Consider the following 12975-nt stretch of genomic DNA (forward strand, 5'->3'; position numbering starts at 1 on the left):
AACAAAGCTATTGCTCAGTGAGAGTGAACGTACTATCCTAATTATTTTATAAAAAACCATGACGCACTGCTCAACTACCGGCGATTTTGGCGTACAAGGAAAACACTGAGAGCCGGTGATAGGAGACTAACGACTTTCCAATTGCCCCATCGGGTGCTGAGCTCAAGGGAACTCGTGAGGACCAAGCCAATTTCCCGTTTCTCAGTAGAGCCTGCGCGGATGCCGCAGTCCACGATGTTGCAGTCTGATCTCTTGTTCGAATCCTTCGGAATATTTGTTGAAAGGAACGGAAAGAACTTTATTTAAGTGTCTAGTAGTTCTAGCGCTGGAGCACTAATTGGGGACACTGTAAACTGAAATCAACAATTAACACAAATCAAGTCAAATGTTGATTTTTGAGCCGAGGGGAAAATTGGAGTACCCGGAGAGAAACATCAAACTCAACCCACATATGACGCCGAGTCTGGAAATCCAGCCACATCAGTGGGAGGCGAGTGCTCTCACTACTGCGCCACCCCTGCACTCCTAATATCAGTCGGCGAGAGAGCGCGGCAGAAGTCACCCCTCACATAACTACCATATTGCCAAGCGTGCTCTCTGGTGAATGGGCCAGGTTTTGGCCGGTTTCAAACGAGCCTTACATCATGTACAACTATAACAAAGACAGCGCACGTTTTCTGTAACTACCTTTTTGTAAGAGATCGTGTCGAATATATCATCGATGTCTTCCGGTCTGTGAACCTGTACGCTGATTGGATGAGAGGACCAAGCTGAATCAGCTTCCAACGCAGCCAGCCAGCTGGTAGCTACAACTTCGTCGCGCTGTGACAAAAAATTCAATTTCAACTAAAACAAACAAATGAGGATGCATATTTTAATATACAAACTTGGTGAAAGAATAGGTCCAGTCAAAATCTGATGTCGGGGAAGATATACTTGTTCTTCTCTTCAGAGGTAACTATTTTTTCATCCAATCAAAGCTCGAAATCGAAGTTAAAGCTTGCGAGGCGCTGTAAATTTTCTCTCTAGAGCTTTCAAACTAGTCTTTTTTTTATTTTAAAGTCCGAGGATTCCACTAAAAAATGGTTTTCATTTTAATTTATTCCAAGTTGATCTAATGACGATCACAAACATTCTGCAACTGTCTTTGTTTTGAAAGTGGGGCTGAAATCATTCTTAAATGGCGCATTGGTAACACAACGATCGTGCAACATGTTGTTTCGAAACGATAGGAGGTGACCATAGTTTCAACTGACGGATGTTCCCTAATTTGTCGCGAATGACAATAAAAAGAGTAAAATATTTCAATAGGCCTTATGGCCGTCAATTTATAATTCTTTTGTCCAAGTGCAAATTATCCTACCAAGTCTCGATACCGTACAGTGAATTGGAAAGAACTCTTGCTCTAAAATGAGGCTTGGTAGGCTACTGAATTTGCACATTAGCAAAAGGATAATAAAACAGCCGCCATTTATGAATGAGGTATGTTGGATTGCTAACTAGTTATTGACCGAGAGTGAGGTCGTTACGGCAAAATCTCAAACTGGGGATTTGCCGTATTGACCGAGCGAGATACAGCTAGGCCGAGGTTTGAGATTTTGCTGTAACGACCGAGCGGTCAAGGTTATTAAGTTGTTTATAACATGGCTAACACAACGGTTATGGGAAAATAATGCCCTAGAGCTTAAGGTCCAAGCAAACGGACGCAATATTGCCGTTCAACAAATCCCAACATTGTTGGCTGTTACCTGTTGCGCCCATTTGCACATCCTGTTGTATGTTGTTGCGCGAAGTTTGAAACTGTTCAAACTTTTGAGCCAACAACTCGCAACATTTCTTTTGTTCCGTGATCACTGAAGCGTCCCACAAAAATGTTGCACCCGTTTGCACAACTCATCCAACATTGTTGGGGCCACGCACGCGCATTACAATATGGTCTCCATGGAAATGCACGTGTTTACAAAGTCTTATGGGTCGTATCATTCCATTATACATTGCATGTTTTCAAATTGTTGCAAGTTGTTTCATCTGTTTGGACACCACTACCAACAACATCCAACATCTGCCAGACCGACAACTGCCAACAATGTTGGGAGTTGTTGCATCTGTTTGCACGTAGCTTTAGCTGCTCTAAGCCAATCACAGCGCGCGTTATATCGGACTGAAACACTAGCCATATGATAAAATTTGGTAACAACAAGAATGCGAACGAGGCCGTTACCATGTCCCAGCCCTTGATCACGTGATTGACGCCAAATTCATCCTGGATAAAACTAGCGAATCCCTCGTTTAACCACAGATCATTCCACCATCGCATGGTCACCAGATTTCCAAACCACTGGAATATTAACAACAACACAATCATCATAAGCTTCATCAAGCTGATGGAAAGCAGGATTATTAAAACAGGTTTAAAAAACAGTTATGCACTAAGGTGCAACAGACGCTTAGTTTATTCGCAAGCAGGACAGTCTGTTTCAAGAACACAGAAATGAGTTTATCAACTGAGTTGTTATGGTAAATTGGCCATCATTAAGCCGAAACACCAGCTTTCAAATTTCGTTACGTTAGTCACTTTACCATATCAGCTCATTTGATAAACCCATTCTGTGCTTCACTTCAAAACCAACGCAGCACGAACTAGACCCCTTTATCCGTTTCAAGAACAGCTTTATTATAGAATTGTAATCTATTTGTCTACCTGTCTACAGTCTACTCAAAAATGAACACAAACAAAGATCCATAATTAGACAAATCGAAATGAAAATCCCAAAGTTAAATATGTTGGATGTTTGCTCCGGGCACTGAGATAATTACAGGGGAAGGGTGCCAGATAAGGTGATCGGTGGAGGCTCCTTCCCAATCCCTTTTTTCACTTTACCCATTCCACCCGCATTCAAGTTTCGGCGAATCGGTGTTTGACCTCTCAAAACCTCACGATTTTGCTTCCTCCAATGTTTAACTTTTGCTCTTCGTCAGAGTGTTTAGCAGGGATTCGCTGTATAGAGGGATGAAAAACGTCGAGCTTATAATTATGTATGATTTCTACCACGCGATCAAAAAACATTTTCACGCGTCTTTCTAATTGTTAAAGTTAATTCAGTATCTTTAATGACTTCTCCTCGAGGAATTGTTTCATATCTGCCGCAAAATCAATATCTGACTTTCAATTAATTCTTAGTGTCAGCTCTTCTGGGTTTACCTGCTCCAACAGAGCGTGACAGCTCAATGGCACAGCAATGTACTTGTGTAACGCAATCGCTCGGCAATGCGTTCGAGTCACGTTCGAGCCTGGATACTTTTTTTGTCAGTTTATTTTGACACTGCACAAAATTTCTTTCCTGACTACGATGACATTTCGCTTAGAAAATCATTTCAGTCACTGAGTTTGGAACTATCATGGTGACAATAGACCAAATTGGCTAATATTTTTTGATCCGCAACTTTTTCTTTCCGGATACTCCTTCCGTCTACAAGTATCCGGCGAATTCGCTGGCAATCCTGAACTTTTGAATACGCTCGCCAGAGTGGATATTTTTGAACCCGATATGAATCCGGAACCACGTGGACGCCAAATCCGGATATTTTTTAATCCAGATGACGTAACAACATTGAGGCCAGTTCCTTACTGTGAAATTAATTTTCAAGATGGCTGCCGAGATGGCGAGATCACTGCTCAGTTCCCTCTGTTTCCTTGAGGAGTCCTGAGTACTAGAGTGAATCCGGATTCGTTTCGGATAAGCGTGGACGGGCAAATTCGATTTAAATACGCTACGTGTGGATGGGAATATTTTTAAATCTGGAAAGAAAAAGTTGCGGATTCAAAAATATCCGAATATGTGTGGACGGGGCCTCAATGTCAAACCCAATTCAAACCCTTTGGGAATCAAACGTTTTGTTCCAGGTATTTATGCAAGTCTGAGACACCTCAAACTTTTTTATTTGAATTAGTTTGAATTTAGCCTGTTCCAGGCTCCCAGATAGTCGGGAAAACGAAAACAGCTTCGCACACATTTCCCTTTCCCTACTATCTGGGAGTCTGGAACGGGCTAGTTTGAAATGCGGGCTATAGATGAAATAGAAAATATCTGGACACTTTTAGTAGTTTTCTCTTATAGTAGACACCTGAAAATTTCAGTCAGCTCCAGCCGGATTCGAATCTCTGCGAGGACTGTCAAAGGCAATTATTTTCCATTCCCTTGTGGCTTCTTTAAACGAACTTTTAAGGGTGGTCTGATCGTGTATATTTCAGATTATCTAGAGTAGACTAATCTCTGTACGGTGGTCAATTTACATTATCAACTCCGTTGATAAACCAAATTTTTGTATACTACTTCCCCACCGACGCAGCACCACAGTTTCTTTAGAAACTACCCCTTCATTCTAACAGACTGACCAACAGATAACTATAAGGAAATAATGGTGTCTTTAAATTTACCTGATGTGCCAGCTCGTGCGCTATAACGCGAATGATTGACAGTTTCGTTTCACTTGATGAATACGTCTCATCGTACACAAGATGGACACGACGAAACGTCACCAGTCCCCAGTTTTCCATGGCGCCGATCAGCAAGTCTGGAATTGCTAGCAAGTCTAGATGAAAAAGAAAAAAAATAGGAAAGTGGCCGTTTTAATGCCCGAGATGTGAAAGTCGTCTGTGACGTTAGAGCCGTCCCTAGATGACTTAAGCCTCCATCATAAAAAAGGTAGACAAGTCAGCCGTATATGACGACAGGCAACCTAAACGTCTTCTTCCGGTTAATTAACGTAAAATACGTCGCGAACAAAACCAACACGTCAAAATTGAAAAGCCCCTTTCCTTTTTTAATCTTAGTTTGTTCCTTGCTCAATGGGACAACACAAGTCAAGTGCTTCGGTCGTGTGAAGCGTCTTACCTTTAACCTGAAAAAAAAAAATACAGTGCGCTTTCTCTTCTTCACAGTAGGACTGCGAAGGAGTTTTTGGTTGGATTCTTTATAATCCCGCCAAGAAAGACGCCATTTTGTCACAAGTACGACAGTCAGGGAAATTAGAGATAGTGATGTCAGTTAAACAATCACACAGTTGGGAAAAATAGCATCAAAGCGAGAGAAATAAAAGGTGAAAATTAAAATATCTTTGTTTGTGTATTTTAATTTAAGTGTCGCGTCTCCTAAACTGAGAAAAAAACCACTTGAAAACTGTATCTTTTTGCGAAGAACAATTCACAGTAGGTAGAGGGTTAAACGAGGTGTGAAATTATTTCCCACAAGTAGCCCTAACAATTTATAAAAGCCAGGATAAAATTGAAGTTGGGTACCCTGTGAGAAGTCAATAATCCAGAGGTGTCGATCTCTCTCTGTCTTTCAGTTTACGTCATTATCTAAACTGAGAATATAAATCCCGCCAAATGATGACCAATAAGATTGGGCCTCATGACCACAACGCCTCTGATTGGTCCGCAACCACGGATTCCTCATGCTAAATTCAAAATCATGGATCTGGCACGGAACATTCTAATGCATTGTTTTTGTCCCGCCAAAATCTAACAGTAGCCGTTCTAAAAATAGACAATGAGCCGCATTCCGTCGCAGATCGACACTTTTGGGTTATGGTCTTCTCGTGCACTTTAATTCAAAGGCCCTCCCACCATCATTCCCCTCAATCATCCATTCTTGGTCTCCACTACCATTGGTAAGCAGAGACTGAACTAAATCCTATAGTGGGGTCCAGGGATGGCGCAGTGGTGAGAGCACTCACCTCCCACCAATGAGGCCCGGGTTCGATTCGTAGACTCGGCGTCATACGTGGTTTGAGTCTGTTGGTTCTCTATTCTGCACCGAGAGATTTTTCTCCGGGTACTCCGGTTTCCCGCTCTCCTAAAAAAACAACATTTGACTTCACTTGCGTTAATTGTTAATTTCAGTTTACGTTGTCCCCAATTAGTGCTCCAGCGCTAGAACGACTAGACACTTAAATGAGTTCCTTTCCATTTTTTTTAGCGTCATGCTATTACTGACCAAGTTTAGGAAGTGGATAAGGCTCTTCAAACAGCTTCTCGTAATAAGACAGAACCTTAACAGCACTGTCCAGTGCATAATCCAAACGGTCGTAATCGCTTGCAGGGGCATGGATCCGAACCTGTCAAAGGTCATGAATAAATGGAACGCGAAGAATTAGAGAATTGATGACACGTGTCTAATACACTCATGTTTACTTTGCATACACGTCACACTGTATCACAAGGTGACTCCTTAAAGGGGATATATCACGTTATTTTAGAGTGTTTAGGGGAAATCTTTAATCAATCGCGAGTTTAAAACTCGAAAACGGTACTCACGTGGAATCGAGCAAAAGCGGGTCGACCTTTTTTCAAGATTACCCAAATGCAATCTGCCTTAATCTTGTCCATTTGTGTCCATCCATGCTTCTTTTTCCTTTTGCTGTATTTCTTTTATATTGTTCACTGAACAGGTTTAAGTGGTTACTGCAACAGTTCATTCGAATTTTTGGGTATTTTGGGTGTTGAGAAATTGCATCATTTTGCCCCTTCAAGCCCAAGAACTTCATGTATTATGTTCTGCTTACGGTTCTGGTTAAACTGCCCAACACCTCAAAAAGTTTTCCACTTTATGTATTCTCCGAAATCGCCCCAAATATATTGACGTATGGCTTTTAGAACCTTCTTTATTGAAAACTCACTTTTTTATACGCTTTGAAAGACGGGAAAAAGTGGTCCTAGTTTGATCCATAACCGAGCAATGAACAGTATTAAACCCATCCCTCTTCCTTACGCAGTCGTTGATCAAATAACAACTAGTTTTTTAACCTTTGAGGAGCCTCTAAAACAGTGACTTTGAAGGAGAGAGTCTAGCAATCCAGACAATTATTGTTTGACAAGTGAAGAGAACTGTTGAGCAGAAAGGGTCTTTTTGATCGCATGAGTTGATAGACACCCTGTAACGTGAATCAAATTACTCAGTTGAATTGGATAATTGTATAAGTTGTGATACAAGCGGGCAGGAATAAATTGCACGCCATTTCTTTGTGGCTTATAACTACATCAAGACATAGTTTGAACATGATAACACAGAAAGCCGGAAAAGTCAACTAAGCAGTCTCAATCCAGTCAATCTTTACATAATTAATGATTGCTTTTTTAATGAGTTTTAAAAGGTCTCTTAGCACTGCTGTGCAGTTACCATGGCAACGGTTGTGCCTTACGGACACCCTTAAGAAGTTGCCCGACAATAGTTTTAGACAAATATCATTTCGTTGCTCCACCGCAAGGATCGACAGTATTGTAATCGTTTTTCATCGGAAACTCACTTTCACCTTTGGAGTGAAGGACTTGGTGGTCTTGGAGAAAAGGGCGGATATAAACCACATAAAGTGGATGTGCTATGCAAACACTACATTAGCCCTTACCGCTACTCCTGAATCAGTCTTTTTCTCTTTCCATTTGAAGTCTAAAACCGCGAAAGCCACCAAGTACGAGCTCATGTTGACGCTTGGAGCAAAATGCTCTTCAACGAGTCCATCCTTTCTGTGAACAAGACGGGCGCGTGGCATGTTGGACAGAGCGTAATACGATCCAGAGTCACGGGTTATTGAAACGATGAAGGACGCTTTAAACGAGGGCTCGTCAAAGCATGGAAATACTTTCCTTGCGTGTGCAGGCTCAAAGTAAGTCATTGCGAGCGCCCTGTGGAAGAGAATACGAGGAAAACGCACGAATTAAGCCTCTCTTGAAGATTATTATTATTAAGACGAAGAAGGAAAAAAAAAAGAAACCATTTTCTAGGTCACTTAAGCATTTTATCAAAATGAATCCACTCTCTTTATGAACACTAATTTTTTGGGAGAGACTTCTTGCTTTGACTCCCTTGGAAAACTAGAGACTTCATCTTAGCACGATGCAACTGCTACTAAAGAACCTCTTATAACGGTGCTTTCGGTAAAACGAGGGCACCGTAGTCAAATGCATGCAGATATTCTAGACACAACGAAACCCCGATACTGTAATAAACTACCACTTCCCAGTGTCTTGACAACCCCGCTAAATCGATGTTACACTGTATCGAAACTAAGAATTAAATAGAGACCACTCTCTGTGCAGTGTATTCATACCATACCTTTTTTCTCCGTTTTTATTGGTGTAATAGCTCTTGTAAAACCCCTCTAATCTGTTAGAAATCTTGGACTTGAATCTCAAATTGAGAACATACATCTCTCCCTTACGAAGAGGTTTGAAAAACTCCACACAAAGCTGCTGGTTTCTCTTGAATAACAGAATTCTTTGAACAGTCAATGTTTCAACTGGTGGAATCTCATATGCCTGTGTCATGGAAACGTCTAATATATCCAAATCTTTCGAATGGAGAATAACAAATCTAGTTGCTCTTTTGCAAAGCATTTTAATCTTCACAACTCCGCTATATCGGAGAGTTGTTAAATTTACCCCCAAATCCAGGTTGTAAGTAAGCGGTTGAATGTCCGTTGGTAAGCGCCCGCGGTTTCCATGTGGGAACTTTTCCATGGTGTTGACAATTTGAAACTCCACCCCATCTTCCCTAGAACGATGCTTAGACAGTTCCGCGCATGCTCAGTGAAGAGCGGTAGGAAATCGTGTTGCAGAAATATGACAACGAGGACTACCGCAAAGACAAGCAAAAGAGAGGAAAAGGCGGTCTTGACGATCAATCTGTGGATCGGTATGTTTGTCTTAAAATAGAGCCGAGAAAACAGGTTTTGACCGCTGCTATGACGACCATCTTTTGGCTCATCCATTGAAAAATCATCTTCCTCTGTTTCCATTAGTTCATTATTGCCCTCCTAGAACGCTGACTAAAATATTAAAAAAAAAAAAAAGAAGAAAGATTCAGATTCAAGAAAGAAGATGGATCATGATGCTCGGCAGATTGCTGAAAGTAGTATCTTTTAAAGCGCTTTTTCATTGGATTGATATTGTCATGAGATTATCATACAATTCTGCTTTTACATGTTTTACATGACAAAAACAACAGTGAGCTTTGTATAACCTCTACCCTCGCTTTCACTCAAAGGCCAGGTAACTCAGTACGTAACTGTGAAATGACCTGATGGAAGAAATGATGTAAAGCTAGCTCAGCCGGGTGCACTTTACTTGGCAATCTGAAAGTAGTATTTTTAAACAATACACTCAACAACATTGCTTGATTCTGATTGGACTAGAGGGGAACAATTTTAAACCGAATTGTATTCTTTAAGCTCCCAATTGAATTAGGACCAAGAAAATCAAAATTTAAAAATGTCCTGTGGCACATTTGCTATTTTCTGTAAAAAAGCCATGCTAAGTCTTAATAAAAATGTAACAAGTGCGGATCAAGCCCCGATGAAACTTTTTCACAGCTGAATGAACGTTTTCCGTTACAAAACTAACTTTACGTACATAAATCTTGATCACCGTCATCATCATCATAATCATTGCATGCAAATCCAACGCCCTAACTAGTGCACGACGCCACCTTTTTTAATTCACGTCAACTCCACCTGATGTGAATTACAGATAGTGTGAATCTGAGTCACGGTAGAACTCGCAGACCTTGACCATAATTTTTCGAACTCGGGATAGTCCCCTCAGTTCAGATTTACAGCGGTTATCAGTTACACGCGCTCCTCATTCATGTTGCGAAAGTAAAATTTAGGTGGACGTCAAGTAAGTAAACCTTGAATCACAAAACGTGTAAGAATCTAATTTGTATCCAATCAGAAAGAGATACAGAAATCCCTGTAAACTCTGAACAAGCTTTTCGGAGCCGTTTCGCAGACGACTGTCAGTACTTGTGGTTTAGTCTGTCTGCAACGCACGTTTGGTTAAATGCAGTTAAAATCTTTTTGATGCAGCAGCATGTTTAGAGGGCAAATTCCAAGAAACTTCATGCAGCCAACTGCAATTCCACCCACGTGTCCAGAAAGGCACATAATTAGATATACACTGTCAGATGGTCCAATTTGGACAAAAAGTGTCGACCAAATGTACTTCATTCAGAGAAGTCAGATACTTTTTCCGTAAATTGAAATAATTAAAAGACAGATTCTCTCAAACCTAAGATTAAAACTACTTTTGACAATGGCCACATGAAGTTGCTGATTTTGTTTTGAAAAGGTGGCGTTTTGGAGTGTTCTTTTAAAAATGGCTTGTCCACAGACACCCTCAGAAAAAGGGGCTGTTAGGCCCTTTGATGCAGCCGGTTACTCTAATACTCAAACCCGCCAAAAAATTCACATTTTGTGGAAACCTCTTATTCACTTACGTATGTCCTCCATGGTTGAAGAATAAGTGTCCTATCAAGAGCCTTGGCAAATGCTATTGCTCCTAGAAAATGTTCTGCTTGGTTTCCAAATCGTCCTGTAATGTGTAGCACAGTTTGATCACTAAAATGCATCAGAAGTTACCCATTAGGTCAATCTTTTACTCTGGCAGTAATGATCAGAAAAATAATTCATTTTTGATTTGGTTGTCATACGTCACCAAGAAACATCATCAATGAGAGGCCTTTGAACTAGGTATCAGCTACAGCACAGGCCAAACACCAGTTGTTAATGGCTGGTTAATTTTAACCACCTTAGTTATTAAATATACATGAAAAAATTACTCGATTCTGATTGGCTGACAGCAGTGCAGTTTAAGTGTAACACAGTGCCAAAAGTGTAATACACCAGTGGAAAAAGTGAAATACCAGTGGAAATTATACATCAAACTTCTGGATTATGATTGGCTAATAAACAATAGGTTTTGATCAGAACCAATCAAATCTTTTGTTTTCAAATCAAGCACGCTCACTGGATGGTGCAATTGTGGTTCAATTTTTCCCTGATTGCATGATACGCGTGCGTTTCTTCTGCTAAACCATCTCGAATTTTTTCATGTATATTATTAATAAGTAATAAGATGATTTTTCTCGTGCAATTTGGAATAAATAAGCACTTGACTGTAAAATTTTTTCAAAGACTACATATTGCACTCGCCCTACGGGCTCGTGCAATTTTGGTCGTCTTTGAAAAAATTTACTCGTGCTTATTTATTCCAAATTGCATTCGAAAATTTATCATGTGATTACCTATACAAACTATGAAAATATACTCCACTTAAACATTGGTTTTCGTAGATGCCTTCCATGACCATGATGTTCTGGATAAGTTCTGGCCCCTGTTGTCCAAATGCCAGTAATATTTAAGTCTCAGAGGAAGTCATCATCTCAGTTATGAAGCAACTTGTGCAGTTGGGAAAAAAGCCTGACAAGATCTTGGCTTAATGTGGCTTGAACCGGTTTCACCAATTTGAGGGACATTCTTATTAGAAGGGTTATAACTGAAACACTGTATCACGTAACAGCAATGTTATGGTTCCGTGTGAAACACCAATTATTGTTTAACAAAATAGGTTACCATGGCAACATGAAAGCTCTCCAAAAACACCATATATTCAGTGATTTTGTTAGAAATTGTCAAAGTGAGTTCCCGGGACTTACCCCATGAAAAGTAAAGAGTCACAGGCCAAAACCAATGGGTCCCTCTACAAAAGTGCTTAACATTTTTGTGGAAATGTGAACCGCTAACAGTTTTTATCTTTAATTAAAAATGATCACTTTCACATTTCAGAGCTTTACTTTAGTATTTTAACAAAGTTTGCAAAGTTGATTCTGCTTAAGAAATTTCTTTAATAGTTCAGCTCAAAAACACAATGGTCTTTCGTATTCTTCCACTTGCTCAAGGGTGTCGAGTGCGTTCTTCTTCTTTGAGCAAACATCACAATATATGAAGATTTTTTTCTTCATCGTACCTGAAACCATCCATATGTTTTTAGCCGCTCCAAGGAATAAATTGTCTTTTTATCTTGAGTGCACTGCCATTGTCAACATACATTTGCTTTTTTTTTTTGGAAAAATTTAGGTTAGCCCTGAATTGGCTCCCAAGATTATTTTAAAGCTTAAAAAATGCCCATAGTTCTATCTTAGATTGCTAATTACTATTCTACAATAAAAAATGGGGGTTACCGAGTTAATTTTTGAGACATAAGCAAGTAAACACGAAATATTATAGAGTGCTTTTTGGAGAGCGTTCGTGTTGTCATAGTAACCTATTACATCACAATAGTGGGCACATTTTATTGAGCTATACTTGGTGTTTCATATAGTACCATAACATTGCTGTTACTTCAATGATGCAGTGTTGTATAACCGTTCTAATAAGAACATCTCTTAAAGTGGTGAAACTGTTTCCAGCCACCTTAATTAATGGGACTCCAACCCATGACTGTGCAATAATTATGCTATCTACCATCTGAGCGCACTATCAACTTTGTAGAACAACAGTGCAATTCATTATGTAACCACATGCAGGGGTGATCTTTTCAAAAGTTATTCTCATGTGTGGAGAAATCAAAAGCTCACCTTGTATTTCATTGGTGTTTAGATAATAAAATTTAATCTGGTGGATAAGTCACTATCCAACAGCTTCAATCTGTGCAAGGATTTCAGAACTTGCTCACAGCCTAAGTAAATATAAGTAAAAGACCTGTGCAAAAACCTTGGTCAATGTTTAATGTGGACTTAATCTTTATGTGGATAAAGTTACCTAGCCTTTGAAAGTTTGATCTACAACTGGGGCTAAAATAAAGGCCACACATGCATGCAAAACAACTCATGCAGGAGAACTTGACACCTACATTATCATATGTAGAGTCTGGCTACAGATTGATATCACTCATAACAAAATGAAAAACTGACAGTATTGAAGTTTGTTATTAAAATTCAATTAGGTTTGGCTTGCTCTGACTTAACAAGAGAAATTCCATTTATGATCCAACCCTTGGATATATAGAGTAAGGTTCGTATGCCTTGGCTTTAATGTCGGAGCCCTTTGAAACTCCTTTCCTACCCTTCTCTTTTTTAGTCCCAATCGTATTAAGACGTACCTCATCTATAGGCTGGGGGAAGGGGGGTGTGTTCTTTG

At 39.9% G+C, this 12975-nt stretch overlaps 1 pseudogene; it reads right to left on the reverse strand.

The window, feature by feature from the left end:
- Positions 1 to 8753, reverse strand: part of LOC138046111 (endoplasmic reticulum aminopeptidase 2-like) — an 18709-nt pseudogene extending 9956 nt beyond the window's left edge.
- Between the last annotated feature and the right edge of the window lie 4222 nt (positions 8754 to 12975).

Source organism: Montipora capricornis, chromosome 4 (genome assembly GCF_036669925.1).
Source record: "Montipora capricornis isolate CH-2021 chromosome 4, ASM3666992v2, whole genome shotgun sequence".
Classification (NCBI taxonomy): Eukaryota; Metazoa; Cnidaria; class Anthozoa; order Scleractinia; family Acroporidae; genus Montipora; species Montipora capricornis.